This window comes from Phoenix dactylifera, chromosome 17 (genome assembly GCF_051530095.1).
Source record: "Phoenix dactylifera cultivar Ajwa chromosome 17, Ajwa_hap1_PhDact_Kaust_v1.1, whole genome shotgun sequence".
In the NCBI taxonomy this organism is placed as follows: domain Eukaryota; kingdom Viridiplantae; phylum Streptophyta; class Magnoliopsida; order Arecales; family Arecaceae; genus Phoenix; species Phoenix dactylifera.
In genome coordinates, this window is record NC_143206.1 from 2880648 (window position 1) to 2891036 (window position 10389).

Consider the following 10389-nt stretch of genomic DNA (forward strand, 5'->3'; position numbering starts at 1 on the left):
TACTTGTAGGACAAAGGCAAAGAAATATTTACTTAGTAGATCTTCATGAGTTAGGCAAGAAAAATGGAATATGCTTAATGACTAATGAAGAAAAGAAAAATGAAACTAGTTGGCTTTGGCATCGAAGACTAGGACATGCTAGTATGGAATTAATATCAAAACTAGTCAAGAAGGAATTAATACAAGATGTGCCAAAATTGATCTTTGAAAAGGACAAAATATGTGGACCATGTTCATTGGGAAAACAAACTAAATCATCTTTCAAATCAAAGAATATAGTATCAACAACTAGACCATTTGAACTTATACACATGGATTTATTTGGACCTACTAGAACTACAAGTCTAGGAGGGAAGAAGTATGGACTAGTTATTGTTGATGATTTTTCAAGATATACATGGGTTTCATTTTTGGCACATAAGAATGAAGCATTTTTAGAATTCTTGAAACTATATAACAATATCATAAATGAAAAGAAACTCACCTTAGTAGCAATTCGAAGTGATCATGGTACCGAATTTGAAAATCAACACTTTGAAGAATTTTGTACTAAAAATGGTATATCACATCAATTTTCAGCACCTAGAACGCCTCAACAAAATGGGGTTGTTGAAAGAAAAAATAGGACATTGACAGAAATGGCACGCACAATGTTGTGTGAGTCAAATCTTCCAAAGTACTTTTGGGCTGAAGCTATAAGCACTGCTTGCCATATTCTAAATCGAGTTTTAATACGACCAATAACCAAGAAAACTCCTTATGAACTTTGGAAGAATAAGAAACCAACTGCTAAATATTTTAAAGTTTTTGGATGTAGATGTTTCATCTTAAACAATGGCAAGGAGGATCTAAGTAAATTTGATGCCAAGTCAGATGAAGGTATCTTCTTAGGATACTCCACATCTAGCAGGGCATACAGAGTATTCAATAAAAAAACTTTAGTAGTGGAAGAGTCAGTCAATATTATATTTGATGAGTTTGATAGTGAGTCTGCTAGAAAAGAAAATATTGTTGATGATGATACAGGAATTATCGACTTTGAAAAGTTGAATATTGATGACGTGCCAAATCAAGATAAGGGAGATGATTGCGTGCCACCTCAATCCCAAAACTTGCCAAAGGAATGGAGGTATGCATATGGACACCCTAAAGACTTAATCATTGGTGATCCATCTCAAGGGGTAAGAACTCGATCATCTCTTAGAAATTTAAATGATTATCTTGCTTTTGTTTCACAATTAGAACCTAAGACTTATGAAGAAGCTGAAAAAGATACTAATTGGATAAATGCCATGCAAGAAGAATTGAACAATTTAAAAGAAGTAATGTATGGACATTAATTGAAAGACCAAAGCATAACTCAGTAATTGGAACAAAATGGATATTTAGAAATAAATTAGATGAAAATGGATTAGTCATAAGAAATAAGGCTAGACTTGTAGCTAAGGGATACAATCAAGAAGAAGGAATAGATTTTGATGAAACATTTGCTCCTGTAGCTAGATTAGAGGCTATTAGATTACTTCAAGCATTTGCATGTTTCATGGATTTTAAATTATATCAAATGGATGTGAAGAGTGCTTTCTTAAATGGTTTTATTGAGGAGGAAGTATATGTAGAACAACCTCCTGATTTTGAGAATCATGAATTGCCAAATCATGTGTTTAAACTACATAAGGCTTTGTATGGATTAAAGCAAGCACCTAGGGCTTGGTATGATCGATTGAGCAAATTTCTGCTTAATAATGACTTTAGTAGAGAAAATGTAGATAAAACTCTATTTCTCAAAAGAAAGGACAAAAATCTATTAGTGGTACAAATATATGTAGATGACATAATCTTTGGTGCCACAAATGATACTCTTTGCAAAGAATTTGCTGATTTAATGCATGGAGAATTTGAAATGAGTTTGATGGGAGAACTAAGCTTCTCTCTAGGATTACAAATCAAACAAACTAAAGAAGGCATTTTCATTCATCAAACTAAGTATACAAAGGAAATACTAAAAAAGTTTGGGAATGAAAATCATAAAGGAGTAGGCACTCCAATGAATCCTACTAGTAAGCTAGACAAAGATGAAAAAGGGAAGAGTATTGATATTAAGCTCTATAGAGGACTAATTGGATCCTTGCTCTACCTTACTGCTAGTAGACCCGACATCGTATTTAGTGTAGGAATATGTGCTAGATACCAATCGGATCCTAAGGAGTCACATTTAAGTGCTGTTAAAAGAATCCTTAGATATTTAAGAGGAACTACCAATATAGGATTATGGTACTCAAGAGACTCCTGTCTAGATTTGCTTGCATATTCAGATGCGGATTTTGCCGGATGCAAATTAGATAGGAAGAGCACAAGTGGCACATGTCAATTCTTAGGAAATAACTTAGTATCATGGTTTAGCAAAAAGCAGAATTCAGTGGCACTGTCCACAGCTGAAGCTGAATATATAGCTGCTGGTAGTTGTTGTGCTCAAGTATTATGGCTTAAGCAACAACTAGAGGACTATGGAGTTAAGCTAGATAATATTCCTATTAAATGTGATAATACTAGTGCCATCAATCTTACTAAAAATCCAGTTCAGCATTCTAAAGCCAAACACATAGAGATAAGGTATCATTTTATTAGGGATTATGTGCAAAATGGAAACATATGTATTGAGCATATATGCACTGAAAAACAATTAGCCGACATATTTACAAAACCATTGAGTGAAGATAGATTCTGCATGCTAAGGAGGAAATTAGGCATATGTGATCCTTTTTATTGAAGAAATATAAAAGAAAGCTAGTAGTTTCATGATACATTCCTCCAATTTCTAAAAACCCATGAAACATGAGTCAAACTTGTTATCTATAGATTCCTTACTCATGTATCATTGTCCCAGAAAGAATTTATAAGGATTGGAAGCAAGGAAAATTTTTAGACGCAAAAAGAAAGAGAAAAGAAAAATTCTGCACTTGGGTCGACCCAACCCAGAATAGGGTCGACCCAACGTTGAGTCGACCCAAGAAAATTCTTGAGTCGACCCAACGTCGGGACCCCACTGTTAAAAGGGGGACCCGAGAGCAATGTTAGGGCACTATTTGCCCTTGTCCTCTTCTGAATACTCTAATCCCCACTCTCCAAACTCCTCCAAACAGTGGATTACCTTAAGATCTTGGAGAAATGGGACCCAAAAGAGCCGTAGCCAAGAGATCCGGAAGAGTCACACGGATCCAACGTGAGGAAAGGCAACCTACGGAGCCATCTACCGTGTCTCCACGACGTGAGGCACGTGCGGAGCCACCTCCTCCTCCTTCCCCCTCTGCTATACTTGCAAGATTTGCGGGGAGACCAGTTACAACGGGGAGAAGGATCCATTCCGAGTTCTTTGATCAAGAAGGGTTTCGGTTGAGGGAATGGATCCAAAGGCAAGGTTGGGAGTATCTTTGCTCCCTAGATGTGTTGATCTACCCCGGATTGGTTCAAGAGTTCTATGCCTTCCTTAAAACTGGTATGGGAGGGCTTGTTTCGGAAGTTCGAGGGGTTCGAGTTCGAGTTTCCGAGGAGAGCTTGAGTGGGCTACTTCATCTACCCTGCGTAGGAGCCACTCCGGAAAGGCCAGAAGATAAACTGAGAGCCCTACAGTTGATCATGAAAAATGAGAACTTCAACTTTTCCGAGAAGGTAATAGCTAGTTCTCTTTCTGCTGAAATGAGATTACTGCTCAGTATAATAAACAGAATTTTATTTCCAAAGACCGGGAGATTCGATCTCATCACAGAGCGAGATCTAGCAGTGATGGAGTGTATGATTCAGGGGATTCCCCTAAATCTTCCGGCCATGATACTGAGACAGATGAGGAAAGTGATCTGCAACTCTAGGGTATCACTACCTTATGATATGATACTCACTTTGATTTTTCGGCAGCATGGTATATCTGTTGAGGGGGAGGCATCCAAGAGTCTGCTTCATACTGACACATACACTGCACGGACACTTATACGCATGGGATATGAGAAAGTGAACGGGCAGTGGATTAACACTGGAGCAGGCATTCAGGGTGAGGCACCAGAGGGAGATGCACCAGAGGCCGAGGATGAGGAGCATATGGATCATCCTACTGCATCTTTAGAGGCTGGACCATCGTCATCCGTTCCTCCGAGAGATACGGATGAGTTCTGGAGCAGGATGACTGAGCTCATGTCAGCTCAGGCGAGGACTATCACTGACGGGCTGATGAGCCGATTGGACGTCCGATTGGACGTCATGTCTGCTGAGATCAGTGATCTGAGGTAGCAGATAGGAGCACTCTGGAGAGAGAGAGACCCATGGACCATCTGTGCCACAGGCTGCTGAGTCAGAGATTTCGGCACAGAGTCATCCAGCTCGTCGTGCTCCACGCCAGACACAGTCTCACCAGGCTCGACCTCTCCTCGCCACGTACACTAGGAGGATGAGGACTAGATCCCAGCCATTAGATTCTCCCTAGGCTGATATTAGCATTTCTATTTAGAGCCTAGGCTAGATATCTAGTTCTCATATGTATCTTGCTTTTATCATGTATCTTTAAATCTTGATTAAGGAACATTGTATCTGTTTTTGTTTTTGGACATGAATGTACTCAAATGTTCCTATTTTGATCAATGAAGTTTGAATGGTTGTTATTTATTGCATCTTTTCCCATGTACCTATTTGATGATAACAAAAAGGGGGAGAAGTAAAGAAAGAGTAAATAGGGGAGAAGTAAAGATAAAAGTAAATAGAGTAACAAAAAGGGGGAGAAGTAAAGAAAGAGTAATAAGGGGAGAAGTAAAGAAAGAAAGTAAAATAATTTGTAAAACAAATTGAAAATCATATAGGAAAGCATATACATCCAAAGGGGAGCAATTTGCAACAATGAAAATGTTCAACTCAACAATTTATATCAAATTTCAGAATTTGGCACATATAAATTCAAAATTTGGCACGCACCTTTCACACCTCGATACATAACCTGAAACTCATGTTTTATCTCAAATTTTTGGAGTTTCATCTTTAATGAATTATAAATGAAAGGGGGAGTAACACAAAAAGTCAAATTGGCAACATTTAAATGATATAGGGGGAGACTTCACTCTTATATATGAAAAGCTGAAATTCAGCAAGTTAAATCCTTTCAAAAACTGAATTTAAGATAAGTATCAATAGGCTCATACTCTTTATTTTGTAATCATCAAAAAGGGGGAGATTGAGGATGATAGTGTTATTTTGATGATTAATAAGCAATTATCTAGAGTATGTTATAAGTTAAATCGATACTTCATTTATAAGTTTATTACTCTCAGTATATTTTGTATTAATTGATATAGATACATTTCATTGTTCATTTGAATGAATCTAACCTTGAGATGCAGCAAAGTGTGGATTGAGTCGACCCAAAGGATGATTGGGTCGACCCCGGCACATCAAGAAAACATTTGGCACACTTCTGCAAGAATGGCAAAGATGAACAGTGAGTTGGGTCGACCCAAGGAAAGCATGAGTCGACCCAAGGATCAAGATCCTCAAAACAAGACAGAAAAATGGTTCTCTGGATTTACTGAGAGGGTCGACCCAAGAAGTAGTTGAGTCGACCCAAGCTTGAGTCGACCCAAACCCTGAGAGGGTCGACCTAAAGGCAAGACAGAAAAGAAGACAGAAAAGGTTCTCTGGAAACCCTGTTAGGGTCGACCCAAGAAGAAGTTGAGTCGACCCAAGTGAACTTTGAGTCGACCCAAAGAAAGGTTGGGTCGACCCAAGTGAAGGAAGGCTGAATTATAAAGTTTCTGTGTTTCTGAGAGGGTCGACCCAAGGAATGTTTGAGTCGACCTAAGTGAAAGTTGGGTCGACCCAAGGACAGGTTGAGCCGACCCAAACACGGGCTGTAGCATAACGGCTAGTTCTGCAGATGTACTTTTTGTCCTTCCAAAAGGGAGTAACGGCTAGTTTTTGAATTCTAACCATTGGGGCTTGTCCAATGGATGTAGGAAGCTATTTAAAGTGGCACTATTCATCAGATAGAAACAACCTTTCCAAAGAATATCAAAGAGTACACAAGAAAGAAAAAGTGCCCTAATCTTCTTCATCCAAGTGCTTCATTCAAGAATCAAAGAAAGGGGTTGAGCAGATTCAAAGAGTCATCTAGAGCTCCATCCTCCCTTGAAGAGTGAAGCATCCTTGACAAAGAAGAGAGAAGTCACTACAAGCGATAAATACTTTCTAAACTCTTCTTTGTAGTTTATATTGTTTCATTTGCTCATTTAGGAGTTTAAATCTTCTTTCTTTGTTTATTAAACTACTTGTAAAGGTTGGTTGGTTAGCCCGCAAAACAAACGGAATAGGTTGATTGGTGAACCCGGAAAACTAATTGTAAAGGTTCGTTGGTGAGCCCGTAAAACCAACAAAGGTTCGTTGGTGAGCCCGTAAAACCAACATAGGTTTTTGGTGAACCCGGAAAACCAAAGTGTAAAGGTTTTTGGATTGTGAGCTCGGAAAACAATCCAACTGTAATCCGCGGGATTATAGTGAATTCCCAAGGGGTCGCTTGGGGAGTGGACGTAGGTGCTAAGGAGAGCACCGAACCACTATACTTTGTGTTGTTTGTATTGTGATTTGTTTTAGCTTACTAATCATTCATTTAACTTAAGTAAGTTAGTTAAAATTAAAAGAAACCAATTCACCCCCCCCTCTTGGCTTGTCACCTTGGGCAACACATGCACCCAAGCACTGTCCACCGTCCATGGCTCCCCAAGTGATCCAACGGTTCAGAAATTTCCGTCTCTGCATCATGTTTCCAAACTAAGCAAAATAAGGGAGACCTTTTAAATCCATATATGCCCATTTTCACATTAAAATAGAGCAAGAAAAAGAGTTTTTCCCCCAATGCTGAAAACACTGTTCATATGAACAGTGTTCCGAGATGTCACTGTACATATGAACAGTGTTCCGTGAAAACACTGTTCATATGAACAGTGTTACAAAAAAAAAAATAAAAAAATGACTCAGCCACTGTTCATCTTCTTCCTCCCCCGATGAACATCTCACGCGCAGCCCACCGACGGTCCCCCGCGGCGTCTTCCCGTTGATCTCGCGGCCGCCCACCGTCCACGGTTTCCTCCCGACGATCCCGCGATCAAATCCGCCGGCGACCAGTCCTCCGTGATTCCAGTCGGCCGCAATCAGCCGCGTGCCCACCGTGCCCGTGCGGTCGACTCTTCCCAGCAGCGGAGATCCAGCCCCACCGCATAAGCTCCGTGCTAGCCGCATCAACCGTGTGCCATCCGCCGCCCGTTCCACCTCCCAGCAGCCGAAAATCAGCCATTTCCTCCAAGCATTCCAGCCATCCCGAGCTTCACCCGGATTCGTTCCAAGAAGAGATCCCATCGATTCCCAGCTCCAATCCCTGTGATTCAGCCTTCACCGCGATCCTAGACAACTACATTCAACGAGCCGGTAACCCAGCTCCATCCGGATCGGCACCCGTTTCGAGCTCCATCCCCATCGTCGCCCGAGATCCAGCCATTCTCCCAGCATCACGCCCTCCTCCTCTCTCGGGATCCATCGCTGGTCTTCGGCGATCTATAAGAGGAAGACGAAGAAGAGGGGAGAGGGGAGCTCGGTTTTGAAGAACAGAGGAGGCTCTGTTCGGGAGATGAAGAAATAAAATAATAAAAAAAAAGAGAGAAGAGAGAGAGGCTGGGAGCGGAAGGGAGTGAAGAGCAATTTTTTTATGAAGATGGGAGGACTTCCGGCCACCATGAGCAGCTAAGCCTCGGTTTAGGGGTTTTGATGAAGCCATAGAGGAGTATTCATTTTATTTTTATTGATTTGAGTTTGTATTGTAAGATGGTTGCATGATGAAGAATTTATCAATTGATCTTATGATTTATCCAATTTATGTGAATCATTTATCTTGCATAAAATATTTTACATAGATTGATCTATTTCATCGAATCCAACACCTATGGTTTGGAGGAGATATTCATGTGACATCGATTTCATGTTTAAATGATCAGATGCATCATGCTAGGTTAGACAGGTCATGCAGAGTAGATGGTTTGTGCTAGACTTAGATGATTCATGCTGGGAATTAGTTATAATTTTCTTTTGTGATTGCTTTGGCGTGTAGTCGGAAGCAATCAAGTCTTACATACAACTCAATTATTGAAAGCATCACGGATATAAATCTATCGGTGGAATCTAGCCCTAAACACCTCTCTCCATAGATAATTCATACTACTATACCCATATTAATTCTTAGTTTTTATCATTTACTCTAGCTTATCCCCTTTGAAGTAATTATTTAATTAGGAAAAATAACTTGTCTCCAATCCCTGTGAACCGACACCCGTAATCACTATCCTACAGGATACGTGCTATTGCGTGGTTTATTTTTGAAATTAAAATAACCAATCAATTTTTGGCGCCGTTGCCGGAGATTGCTAGCATAGTTATTTTTTTATCATTAAAAAAAATTAATTAATTAAAAAAACTTTCAAAATATATATATATAAATAAAAAAAATTATTTTCTATTATTGTTACTTTTTTTATCTCTTTTTTCTCTTCTACTAATTTTTTTTAAATTTTCTTTTGATCTTATTTGATCAGGAATCGAAGGAAAAATCTGGGATGATCAAAAAGAGAACTGCTGAAAAAGGAATGCTGTAGAGGTTTGCCTGAAAAAAAAAATTAAATTGCTGGAAAAATTTCCTTTGGTAACCTCTAAACCTTTCTTGTTTAAATTTATTATTAGATTGAAATTTTGTGGTGATTGTTTGATTTTAATTTCAGCAAAAGTGTGAATGCATGCTTGATACACATACACAAATTAATCCGCACATAGTAAGGGCAATCACCCCAACAAGATAAGAGCCGGATTTCATCACCGGACTCTTGCCCAACTTAGGTGAACTCAATCTTACATAGTGTCACTTTAATTAAAATCAATTAGACATTGGCTCCTAGGGACATTCGAGCTTAATAGGATGAAGATCACCGAAAGTTGCACCAATTTCGCTCTATGGCTTAGTTGATGTCTAGGCAAGCTTTGTCCCTATAAGGGAGACAGTTCATCTGTTCGAGGCAAGTGGGTTTTAAGTGGGACCTTTGCGAACGCATCGTGACCCCTCCACTTACCTGGGAGCTTACCTGGTCAACTTGGTTCATTAGACCGGATTGGAGGCTTAGGTACCCTCTTCAAACCAGTTAGGAGCTGTCTAGTGATTTCAGGACAAATACAAGGATTGATGTGTTTATCTTTTATTGCATGCTTGATTGATCAAGTACTAGTGTATGCAAGGTAGTCGTTCTAGAGTACGAAACCTATTACCTTTTGACCCTGAAATAGAACGAACCCTTAGGAACATTCGAGCTAAGATCAAAACATTAGGATCATCCCCACCTCTTAAGATGGCTGAAGAACAACCCAAACTCCTGAGGGAGTACTTTACTCCCACTATTTACACTTCCCCATCTTGCATTCGATTACCTGAGGTAGCAGCTGTACAATATGAAATAAAGTCTAGTGTGATCCAAATGCTCCCATCTTTTTATGGGCTCACCAACGAAGACCCATACAAACATTTAGATGAATTTCTTGAGATTTGCACTACTGTCAAGATTCAGAACTTCACTGATGATGCCTTGAAACTTAGGTTATTCCCCTTCTCCCTTAAAGATAGAGCCAAACAATGGCTGAATTCTTTAGAAGCTAACTCGATTCGTTCTTGGGATCAAATACAACAAGAATTCCTTAAAAAATACTTTCCCATAGGAAGAAGGAACCAGTTTAGACGTGCCATTACAAGCTTCTCCCAAACCGAGGGAGAAGAATTTCATGAAACTTGGGAGAGATTTAGGGACCTAATCCGTAAATGCCCTCATCATCAAATACCTAAGTGTTGCCCAGATAGACAACCCAAGAGGGGGGGTGAATTGGGTTTTTAAATTAACTTAGCTAATTAAAACTTTGTGGATGATTAACTAAATACTATATCCAGTTATTTAATTAAAGCTAAGTGCTGTGAGTAATGTGTGGGGAAGAAGATGAGAGACAATGCACTACAAACACAAAGTTTTATAGTGGTTCGGAGCTAACCCTTGCTCCTACGTCCACTCCCCAAGTCTCACTTGGGAATTTCACTATAACCCCCTTGGATTACAGCCGGTTGTTTTGCAAGCTCACAACCGAACTTGTTGTTTTACGAGCTCACAACGAACTCGGTCGGTTTTCCCAGGCTCACCGACTAGAACCAACCCCGATTGTTTTCCCGGGCTCACAATCAAACCCTTACACTCGTTGGTTTTAAACCGGCTCACCAACCAACCTTAATCCCCTTGATTCAATCCCCCGATTGAATCAAGTAAATACACGAGATAGAAGAAA

At 39.7% G+C, this 10389-nt stretch overlaps 1 non-coding gene across 1 annotated transcript; it reads right to left on the reverse strand.

Annotated features, from left to right (window-relative positions):
- Nucleotides 1-9789: 9789 nt before the first annotated feature.
- On the reverse strand, nucleotides 9790-9895 carry LOC149750997 (small nucleolar RNA R71). The gene has a single exon (XR_016398933.1). It is a non-coding gene; the product is annotated as a small nucleolar RNA R71 (small nucleolar RNA).
- Between the last annotated feature and the right edge of the window lie 494 nt (nucleotides 9896-10389).